The 11,937-nt window shown below is 32.5% G+C and overlaps 2 pseudogenes across 2 annotated transcripts; one reads left to right on the forward strand and one right to left on the reverse strand.

Moving 5' to 3' along the window:
* Window positions 1-432: 432 nt before the first annotated feature.
* LOC143608026 (serine/threonine-protein kinase PBL34-like) lies at window positions 433-3,896 on the forward strand (annotated as a pseudogene). The gene is made up of 6 exons (XR_013149123.1): window positions 433-505; window positions 1,043-1,368; window positions 2,118-2,253; window positions 2,410-2,546; window positions 2,629-2,752; window positions 3,246-3,896. The product of XR_013149123.1 is annotated as a serine/threonine-protein kinase PBL34-like (transcript).
* Window positions 3,897-9,873: 5,977 nt separating this feature from the next.
* Window positions 9,874-11,643, reverse strand: LOC143607568 (mitochondrial outer membrane protein porin of 36 kDa-like; annotated as a pseudogene). The gene is made up of 6 exons (XR_013148993.1): window positions 11,569-11,643; window positions 11,427-11,494; window positions 10,835-10,945; window positions 10,660-10,746; window positions 10,418-10,567; window positions 9,874-10,330 (listed from the first exon to the last, which is right to left on the reverse strand). The product of XR_013148993.1 is annotated as a mitochondrial outer membrane protein porin of 36 kDa-like (transcript).
* Window positions 11,644-11,937: the final 294 nt, after the last annotated feature.

An 11,937-nucleotide genomic window follows, 5' to 3' on the forward strand; every position in this document is an offset into this window, starting at 1 on the left:
TTAATAGATATAACTTTGGTGGAGTGTTTGACGCTTTTTGTAAAGCCAGGGTCTACTTGAAAACCACACAATCTAGGTAAGTATAATTCATTCTTTTTTAATATTAATATTAATATAATTTAGAATTCAATTCTTTTTGAGAGGATTGAAGTGGTCATTCTTTTGTTTCTTTAATTTAATCTTTCTTTTTGTGGGTAGTAGACATAACTAGGTAGTGGGTGCTTTTGAACTGAGATTATATACATATATCTCTCTTTCAATCTTTGTGGGGTTTGGTTTTGTTTGAAGACATGTGTTGTGATGTGGGTGTTTCTTGAGATGGGTTTTGATTGATTTTGGATCTAAACCCATCTGGGTTTGTTTTAAAAGATGGAATCTTGGCAGAATAATAAACATAAAGAATGTGAGGAAATTGGATGTTGGACCAGGTGGAAGTTAATTGGGAGTTGTGTTTCTTCAAGATCTAAAGTTGATACTTCTATTAGTGGCATCACTACTCACTCTGGTAACTTCCACTTAATCCCATCAATTTACTCTTTAGTGGGTTGTGATTGCTTTAATCAACATTTCTTAGCTTTAAAGCAGTTTCTCATCAAATTTAGGGTTTTTACTATATTATGGTAATTAATGCCAACTCTAGGCTTTAGTCAAGATTTCTTGTATTAGGTTCCAAGTTTAAAGTTTATGATCAAATTTGGGGATTTTCTTGTAATATGGGAATCGACTATCCGGTGAAGCTTGTTGTCTGTTTGCCTTCTATTTCGATGTAAACGTTACCCTTTAATGACTGAAAGGCAATTATTTTATGATCAAAATGTAGGGGTTTTCTTGTAAACTTGAAATTGATTATTTGATAATACTTGTTACTTTCTTAATTAGTTCTTGAATCTTTAGTGGTTTGAATGTTATTTGATATTAGTTGTTACTTTAAAGTTTAAACCCTGCTTTATGATCAAATTTAGGGTTTTTTTTCAGTAATCTTGAAATTGATAACGATGATGCTATTTTGAATAATTGGTGTGCGTTTTGGCTTTTTTTATAGAAAGTAAACTGACAAACGATACTAGCAAAGATCAACCGGTAGTGTCATCAACTACCACAAGTACAGTAGAAAGCAATGCATCCACCCAAAAGTTTGAAGATGAATTAAAAGTGTCTTCTCGCCTTCGGAAATTTGCGTTTAATGATTTGAAAATGGCAACACGAAATTTTAGACCCGAGAGTCTTCTTGGTGAAGGGGGGTTTGGTTGCGTGTTTAAAGGATGGATTGAAGAAAACGGGACTGCACCGGTTAAACCGGGCACCAGGCTCACGGTTGCGGTTAAAACTCTGAATCATGACGGGCTTCAAGGCCATAAAGAGTGGCTGGTTCGACATTTTCCATATGCTCCTTTTTATTATTAGTATTGTTACTTTTTTATAATTTGGAGGTAGCAAAATGGGCAGATTGGCTGATGGGTGTAGACTTTTAGGGGTGTGCATGAAACCGAACTGAATCAAACCGAAATAACCGATTTTAAACAAAAAACCGTCGGCTTGGTTTTATATATTCGTAAAAGTGAACTTTTGGTTCTGTTACTGTCCTGCATGTAATTAAAACTAAAAACTGAACCGAATTTGTGACTTTTCATTTTTTACTTTGAATCTTATGTAATTTATAAGAATTTAATAAATAGTGATCCCAAGTATTCTATCCCAAATGTATTATAATCAATTAATTGTTAATTAACAAAAATATTTAGGCCCAAGTTCATTATGTTGGGCCTTTTGTCGGCCCAAAATTTCAAGCCCAAATGGCAAAACCGAAGCCTGAAAGCGGGCGGTTTTCAAAAGCTTAGAAACGGAATATTTAGTTTTTGGTATGGTTTGAGCCTAAAACCGACCCATGCACGAACGTCTATTCATGTTCGCTCGCTTAATTAATTGAACAAACGATGTGTCTGTGTTCGTTCATTTATTGAAGAACAAACTTCCCGCCTAACGGTTCACTGACCATTTGGTGCGTTTACAGGCCTAATTAGACTTTTTTGAATAAAACGATTCAGATATGCATAACCCAAACTGATTTGTTTATAAGTAGGTTGCTTAAAGTTGCCATCTTTATGTGTTATTGGCAGGCGGAAGTTAATTATTTAGGTGATCTCATTCATCCAAATTTGGTTAAACTTATTGGTTACTGCATTGAAGATGATCAAAGGCTGTTAGCTTATGAGTTCATGCCTCGAGGGAGCTTGGAGAATCATTTGTTTAGAAGTAAGTTGGTTGCTTTCCTCTTATTATTATTATTATTATTATTATTATTATTATTATTATTGTTGTTGTTGTTATTATTATTATCATCAGTAAACGTAATAGTCTTTTCAATTAAGATGATGTTATTTGAATTATTAATCTTTCTTAATTTTGAAGGGTCTTTACCTCTGCCATGGTCTATCCGAATAAAAATTGCACTTGGGGCTGCAAAGGGACTTGCTTTTCTTCATGAAGAGGCAAAAAGACCCGTGATTTACCGTGATTTCAAAACCTCCAACATTTTGTTGGATGCGGTATGCAACACAAACTTATCATGCATTTGATTTTTCTTGAGTTGTCTTAAGTGTTGGTCTTTCTAATGATCCAAATTTTCAGGAATATAATGCAAAGCTTTCTGATTTTGGTCTCGCCAAAGACGCCTCCGAGGGTGATAAAACCCATGTTTCTACTCGAGTCATGGGGACATACGGTTATGCAGCCCCCGAATACGTAATGACAGGTTTGACTTTTTATCCTTGACTTTCTGTGTTTCTTTTGTTTTACTTAGGGGTGTTTTGTGCTCAAAACCTCAAAAACTGAATCGAAAACTGAGAACTGAGAATTCGGTAAAAACCGCTTAGTTTCGGTTTTACTATATAGGTTTGAAATTTTGTTCCGAAAAAAGCCCCGAAATAATGAATTTGGGCTTAAATCTTTTTGTTAAGTAATGATTAGTTAATTGTTATACATTTGAACGTAAATATTTGGGTTACATTGTTTATCAAGTTCTTATAAATTACTTTTAACATTCAAAATTTAAAATGAAAGTCCATACATTTGGATTGGATAGGATTTAATTACATTCAAAACCAAAACCGAACCAGAAATATAGTTTTTACAAAAACAGAAAACTAAATCATCAGTTTTTATTTGTTTGGGTTCAGTTATTTTAGTTTGTTGGTTACAAATCCATTTTGTTGGTTTCATCAAATTTTATTTGTTTTTTTGTGTAGGACATCTCACTGCAAAGAGTGATGTATATAGTTTTGGTGTCGTTTTACTCGAAATTTTGACTGGAAGAAGGTCAATGGACAAAAACCGACCAAACGGTGAACACAATCTTGTTGAGTGGGCTCGACCACATTTGGGAGAGAGAAGGAGGTTTTACAAGCTAATAGACCCGCGTCTCGAAGGTCATTTCTCTATAAAAGGAGCCCAAAAGGCGGCCCAATTAGCCGCGCGTTGCCTGAGCCGGGACTCGAAAGTCAGACCGCTGATGAGTGAAGTTGTCGAGTCTTTAAAGCCATTGCCAGCTCATCATATTACTTCCAGACGGTCCAATCCGAACGGGTCGGGTCGAGCCCGAATGGCCGTAGCGGGGCCCGGGTTCAAAGCGGGTCGCTTTCAAGAAATGGGTCGATGCATCCAAGAAGCCTGTCGATATCGAGTAGCACGCGTGCGTCACCGTTTCATCAGCAGTTGAATCAAAACTCACCAAAGCCGAATGAGAAGAGTTGAGAATGGTATGTTTGGTATATGATAATTATCGATTTATTTTCGGGTATTATTATATATATTTTTTTCTTTTTCTAAAATTTAGTTGTAATTGTCTAAAGCAGTATAAGAAACAGATTGGAATCAATGTTGTTGTGATGGATTTAGAGTGATCAATTCATGGCAGTGTAATTTATGAGGAGGAGCTGTGAAGTTGAGAATTACAACTTTTATGGTACAAAAATGATGTTAACTTTTGCAAGAAAAACATGTGGTGGTGTTAAATGTTATGGTGGTGTCAAGGCTACATAGATTTACTTAATTTTCTTCCTTCAAACAGCAATCAGATCAAGAATTATTTATTATGTTGTGGTTTCATCAGAATCACTTTAATCCAAAATAGAACTTACATATTCTGAAGAAAAAAAAAAAGTCTTTTGCCTTTTCTTCTTTTATATTTTCCTTTAAAGCATTCACATCCCATCCCCTTAAATTTATGTGAGGAGAGTATGTAAATTATAGGGTGAGGTTTTGAGCGGTTGTGAGTGTAAATTATAGGGTGGAGGGAAAAATGTAGTGATTTTTGTAAATTTGGGGAACATTGTTTGCCCCTATTTATTTTTTAATATTTGTTGGATTGGTTGTGAGTAGAGGAGAGAGAAAACTGTAATGATAAAGACATAAAAATATATTATTTAATTAAACAGGAGAGAGAAATGTATTGTTTTTTAGTGTAATTATAGAGATAAGGATGAGGAATGGGATGAGAATGCTCTATAGGTAAATTAGAAAATTAGCCCATGAGGCTGAGTGTAGTGGGGCTACAACTTGGGCGAGAAGGGGCGCGAACACCGCCCCTGGGTGATTTCTGGGCGAAAAGGGGCGCGGGCGAGAAGAAGAAGTCGCCGTGGAAGAAGAAAATATTATTATTATATTAGTATGTGTGTGTATGACATATATATATATATATATTATATTACTATTGTAGCCTCTATACCATTACACCTCAAAAACAATTCTCACCCCTTACTGACTGGGCGTCACACGACACAAAACGTTTTTGTTTGTAGCTCCTCCACTACCCATAGCTTGAGAGTATGTGACGGAACTATTGATTTTCATACTCATGTATCCTTCTTGCTAGTATATTTTTATTTAAAATTCAACAAATCTAACTTTCATACTTATCTTATCTGAAAAGTCTTTACCCATGTGTTATTATTATTATTATTATTATTATTATATTTTAAATAGAAACAATGAAAGAAAAGGATAAGGCATAAAGGTGTTTCATGTGACATATGTTTAATTCTCGCCTTTAATACTTAGATCATGATGATAAGAGACTAGCTAAATAGGTGGTTTTCACTAGTTGAATTTTTCAATTGAACGGGTTTTATCTCACCACACCGTCTTGTCTTTGAGCGAGTGTTTACCGGCCTTTACCTTAGGTGAGAGTTTTTCCCGGATCGAAAGACGAGTACATCCCGATATGATTAGCCATTAGCTCATTTGAAGAATTCGTATACCGTTAGAAAAACTAAAGAAAATCACGAACATAATTATTTTTAGGATGCGTTGTACTTTGTAGTAATGTCGTAGAATTAAGGACATAGCCTGGACCTAAAGTTATGTGACAACATTGAATAATTTCTTTTTTGATTTAAAATGAAGTAAGAACTATACGGAGGTGATGTTAGAATACTTAATAATATCTCTAACAGTTAAGAACCTCTTAAATTTTAAGAGGATTTGTTGCTATAAGTACAACTTCTATTGCATCAAATTTTGAATTTTAAGGATTAGATTAGTCTTTTCAAAAAACTATATCATGTAACAATTGAGTTTGTAAGGATATAATTACAATATTTACCCTTTATCTTTGTAGCCTTTTTTGTACATATAATATATATTTACATTTCAAGCCCATCATCTTTATCCATAAATTCCTCAAATATATGTTTCTTACTATTTTCTTTATATCTTTGAGTTTATTATGTTTTCTAAAAACTTCAAACATACCATCTAAATGTTCTTAATTTTATCTACGTTTTGATATAAATTTTATTTAAAACCGAGGTACGGATTATAAGGTACAAGTTATAGTTGCATCCATATACAAGTCTTTAAAGCATAAAAATTGAAACTTTTCATATATAATTTTACCATTAGCATTTTTTTTTCTCTTAAATACAACTATATGCATAACCGCACCATTCATAAAAAGATCTTATTAAATAGAATAAATTAAATATCTAAATCATTTGTTACATATTTATCTAAAATGCTTATTACAACTTAAATAAAACATTACACACCAAATTAATTCATATTAGACACCACATTAAGAATTAAATAAACTTACAATCACTTTTATTCAATTATGGACTTCATGATTTATCCACCTTGGTAGCAGCCTTTATGCATCATTGAAGTATGATGCACAAAAAATTAAATCAAAATGTTAATAAGTTATTTTTTTTCCCAAAATTTATATTCCATTAAAAATGGATCAACAATGAAGGGCTCATATAACTACATAATAGTATAATACAGAGCCCTCTAACTTTGGTAAGCATGACTACTCCAATCACACTCGTAACTAGACAAACTTATACCCTAACCATCAACGCCAAAATAATTATAATAATTAAAATGATGTTTTTAGCTCATCTTTCCGCTTTAGCATTTTGGGATTAAATAATTTCATTTGCAAAATATTCTACAACGGATTCTTGTTATTTAACAAGTTTAGGTTAAATAATTTCATTTGCAATTTTCAAAAGTGGAAAAAATGAAAATAGCTTCAAATGGCAGGAAGATTGGTAGAATATTTAGCATTTTCTTATAAAGTTTTTTTTTATAATTGCGTCAAATTTCATTACAAGTTACAAACATATCTTTATATTTTATAAAAATGCAAAGAAACTATAAAAGAACTGTTAATTTTGAATCATCATAAAAGTAATTCCATAGTCAAAATTTGTTTAAACAAAACAATATAATAGGTATAATCGATTGTAAAGATTCGATTGCACCGCTTGATAATCCAACAATTAAAATCGATATTGCTTAAGTAAACAATAAATTAGGCATAATCGAATTTGTAAATTGAATATGTATAACCGAATCTGATGTTGATAATACCTTTAAAGTTGAAGAAGAAGATCGATATTGTACTTTATGTATAATCGAATATGTAAAACAAAATTAGGGTTAGTATAGTTCTAATGTTGAAGACTATTACATATGAAGATGATCTATACCAGAATCGTTGAAGAAGATAGACGATTCATATTATACGTCGACTAAGATTGAGAGAGTTCTAGGGTTACGTATAGATGATCAATTGTTGAGATTGTGAGAGTAGTACTGAATACTACACATATGAAGGATCTGATATTAAATAAACAAAACAAAACAAATTGTTGAAATCATGGCTACAATCAAGGACTTGTGATTTTGTTTAGACTTTGAAAATTAAGGGAAGAAAATATATTTTTGAGAACTAGCATTTGACAAAAAAATTCAAATTTACTAAAACGTATATATATATGGTAGGTTGCTCAAAATCCTCTAAGTTTGTTAGGTAGATTTTTAACGAGATGGTAACTTTTATTTACGTCCATATATTAAATTTGTTGTAATTTATATGAATTCGTATGTTATGCAAGTCAATTTTATTCATATATTATCCAAAACCATCAATTTTATTTATTTATTTTATATATATGCAAGAAAACATTATTCTCCAAAAAAATGTTTTAAATAAATAATAAAATTTTGAAAATAGCTGTCAAGTACAAATTCAAGTACATGAATCCGACCAGCTAACTAAACCCTAAACTTTTGACATACCAAAGCCAAAAAGCCCAAACATCTTTAATATTGCTCAATTCTACTTATCATACATTTATATAATTCAACATAAGAGCTAAAAAATTCACAAATGTGGAAACCTTCTCAACTACATTGTCTTGTCTCGATATTAAGGTAATTAATCAACTACTAAATAGATATATGAAACTCATATAATTAATTTGATGTAAGTTTGGAGTGAAAACATCATTATAATCATAAATAAATTGTCACGGTGTTTGATTTTACATGTTTTTTCTTAATGGTTCTCTATCATACTAAGTTAATTATTTTTGTATTAAATAAATTAGGAAATTGTAATGGACGAAACGAAGAAAAAGTTTGAAGCTTTGTCAGGTATGTATACTAACTACATATAACATTATTACTTTGATAAAACATACATAAGAGACTAAATATTATTTATTTCAGTATCGAAACCTGGTATAGAGGATGTAGCGATGTAAGAAGCCAACATAAAATAAACCTAGCATCCACCAAATGTAGCAACGAGACCTGAACATCAACCTCCTTGTGAATCTTCAGATAACATGTTCAGTGATGAATGATGGTTGAGAAATCGAGATGAGATAATTAGGATATGAAAAAAGTATGACTAAAATTTATTATTTTGATTTTAGTTTATTGAACTTTCATGATAGTTTATTAAATTAGACAATAATTTTAATTCCAATATATTATTTATTTCACACATTGTAACAATTATGAAAAAGAATATTGATGCTACTAACTTGAAATAGTAATAAAAATAAAAACAATATTATAATAAAGTTTAGTAAAGTATTATACGAATAACAAAACTAACGAACTAAAGTACTGTTATACAATATCTCACAAGTTGACTTATTAACCAACTTAAACGACTACAGTGTTGCAAATTGCCGCCGCCGCTGCATCGCGCGGTTATAATAAAGTTTAGTAAAATATTATACGAATAACAAAACTAACGAACTAAAGTACTGTTATACAATATCTCACAAGTTGACTTATTAACCAACTTAAACGACTACAGTGTTGCAAATTGCCGCCGCCGCTGCATCGCGCGGGCACCCTACTAGTATTATATGATATATTTGTTTTTATTCACCATAATGCTGAAATAGTTAAAATGAATGATTAATGTTGAGGAATAATCATGATAGTGTTGAAAGATTTGAGAATTACATAACATAACCCTGATATTATACAAAAAAAAAAAATATGTGATACAGTTAAGTCTATTGGAATTACACATGTCTTTAGCTGACTTTCTAAGTAGAACATTTTGTATGACATTCTTTTTTAAGGACAAACATTTCATCTTATGTCAGATTCATAACATCTATAAGATATTCTCATTTACGAATTTGGCGAAAATGCAATCTTGGTATCACAACATAACAAAAACAATCCAGACGTTGTCAATGCAGCGAAGGACTAGAAGGTAAAACATTGTTGACAAGATTAAAATGTTGGAAATGTACAAGACGTGGAGATTGTTGGTTGGGATGACTTCTTAGCAAATTTAAGCATACAAATGGAGACTAGTCCCGGCTAATCTGCTATTTCCGTCCAGTGCATTCATAAAAGGCATGAAGAGTTGGAAACATCAAAGACACTTTAATTTATTTATTTTTGAGAAGACAAGGCTCCATTTTACGGATCAAGAAACAAACTTGACAAGGTGATTGTGTTGCACAACACTAATAAGTAATAACATTATTCACCTTACAAACCAACTAGAGACGACCATTGATATTGTGGCCACTGTCACTGATAATATGGACTCATATTAGCCTTTCTATCCATGTGTTTAGATGAGTTATCAAATTGGTTTTTGTAGATGTTCTTGATGCATTAAATAGAAATACTAATAACCAGGTTTGTGACATTTACTAGGAATAGATAGGTCTCTCATTAGCAAAATGCACGTTTTACTGATGATATGCAATGAAAAAAGCGATAGTGAATGTACTTTCACGTACAATGATAATTTAAACACATGTCCGATGAAATAAAGAGAGATACCTGAGTTGAAGTTAACATACAAATATGTTATGTTGTGGCGTAACACCCATCTGTATCTGTAAGTCATCTCTCACATGGCTAGAGAGTAAAGAACGGACTAGTGACGAATCCAATCCATGCTGCATTCAGCAAGATCAATCCGGAGATCATGGCCTACCAATGTTCATTGGCAACATGAATGTGATTTATCAGCTTGTGTAAGAATACAATGTCGCGTCGCGTGATATTTCAAACATTAGAATAATAGAAACAATAGAAGAGTTTTCAAAACGAAAATCAATCCAATACAACAGATGTCTGTTTAAACAACAACAGATCCATTGTTAACATCAAGATCAAAATCAATGGAAACATTTTTGCATGACAGTTAAAAGTCATCAACCAAACTTATTCCACAAAGTCTTAACTCTCTCAAGGCTTCAAAGCCAGAGCCAATCCAACCTTAGCACTCTTCTCAATCGCCCTAGTGTCCACCTCACCCGAGATAGTCAACACAGACTTCGGCCTCCACTCATGCTGCAAAAGCGCACTCGCTATCCCAGCATTGTTCACCCGAGCCTTGACGGTTGTCAACGGGTCAAGTGAATGCTGAGTCCCGATTGTCAAAGAGTTCTCATTGCTAGAGAACCCATGGCTCAGTTCTGCACCAACTGCTGTGTTGGTCAAGGGGCTAACTGTATGATAGTACGAAGCAGTTAAAGTGTCTGTTTTGTCATTCCTGTAACAATCACACAATATTTTTCATATATAATACTCGAGACTAATTTAGAGACATAACCATTTAGTTAATTTGTTAACTACGTACAGTATCAAGGATGCAATAAGATCAGAAGTTGAGACTTGAATCCTAATTTGTTAACTACGTACAGTATCAAGGATGCAATCCTAGATTGCTAGCGGTCAAACCAATGCTGGTACTGATTCCTGCATACTCGTGCAGATATTGAAGCTCAACCTGTAACCAAACTTTCATGAGACTTGAATCCTAGATGCTTCCCATGTAAAACTCACATGTGATGAGAGTCTTTACTAGTTTAATAATAATACCTTGCCAGATCTTTGATCGGGAACAACAAAACTGAAGATGGTTTTGAGTCCAGGGGCAGGCTCATCAATGGTGATAATTGTGAGTAGCTAAATGGTTGTTATACAGTCAGTCATATTATTAAGTAAGTTAAAGTATAACAGTAATTTCAGATGCAAATATATTAATGTTACTTGCCTTTGAGTTGGTGTCCACTTTGACATCAGTGGTGATGTTTTTGTTGACCAGTTTAGTGCTTAAATCCACCAAAAACAGGTCACCTTTCTTGGCTCCTGATGAGGTAATGGCCTGAAATATTGAGAAAGTTGAAAATTTCAAAAATTGCAGGTAGACAAAATGGCAATTTTGCTAAAATAAAAAAAACACCAAAACAGAATAACAAATACCTAAGTAGTTTTTGTGTATAAAAAAAGTGATAATGATACAACTCCGAGTAATTTTGTGGTATATGATATCTATTCAATATTAGAAACCGTTTACCAGTTTCTAGAGCAAGCTAATAAAGACCACTGCAGATAAAGCTACAATATTGAGAAAACAGATTATATATGTATATATATAGCAATACCAGAAACTGCAAACAATTGAAGTATTCAGAAACATTACAGCTGTAACTTGTGGCAATGCCTACAAACCCTAGCATACAAATTATGTCGATGAATTTAAAAAAATGTTGACCTAAATCTTGGAATAATTTCATCCTAATAATCTACAGCTATATCGATAATAATAATATTCAAATATAGAAGAAGAACGAGGGAGAGCATACAACTCCGTTAGCGGTGTAGGTAGTGAGAGAGAACTTGTGGTCGCTCTGGTAATCTCTGTACAGAAGATCTGAAATGAATAATAATAAAAATCAACAAACATTTCATTTCAACTCATATAATATTCATGAATGGATGAATTACCTCTGGCTTTTTTGCCGATATCTGGATACAGACCCGGACCTTCCCCCATTCTTATTATTCTTATTGTTGTTGTTAGAGAGAGAGAGATATATATATATATATATATATATAATATATATGATGGTTTTCGTGAATATCAAAGACCAAGATAATTAAATTGAATCGATGGGGGTGGTTGTAGCGTACGTGTTTTTTCTTCTCATTCGGAGCCTCTCACCCCTTGATCTTCAACTCTCACTTATTAGCCCTTGATTTTTTTAATTAATATTATTCCTCGTTTTTAATATTTTATATTATAAATTTGGTATGGTCGTCATTTGAGTTCGGGTGAAGGTTTCTTTGTTTATTTTTATTTTTTGGATTAATACT

This window comes from Bidens hawaiensis, unplaced genomic scaffold (genome assembly GCF_021521415.1).
Source record: "Bidens hawaiensis isolate Kalapana, Puna unplaced genomic scaffold, B.hawaiensis_p1.1 tig00002125_1, whole genome shotgun sequence".
Lineage (NCBI taxonomy): Eukaryota > Viridiplantae > Streptophyta > Magnoliopsida > Asterales > Asteraceae > Bidens > Bidens hawaiensis.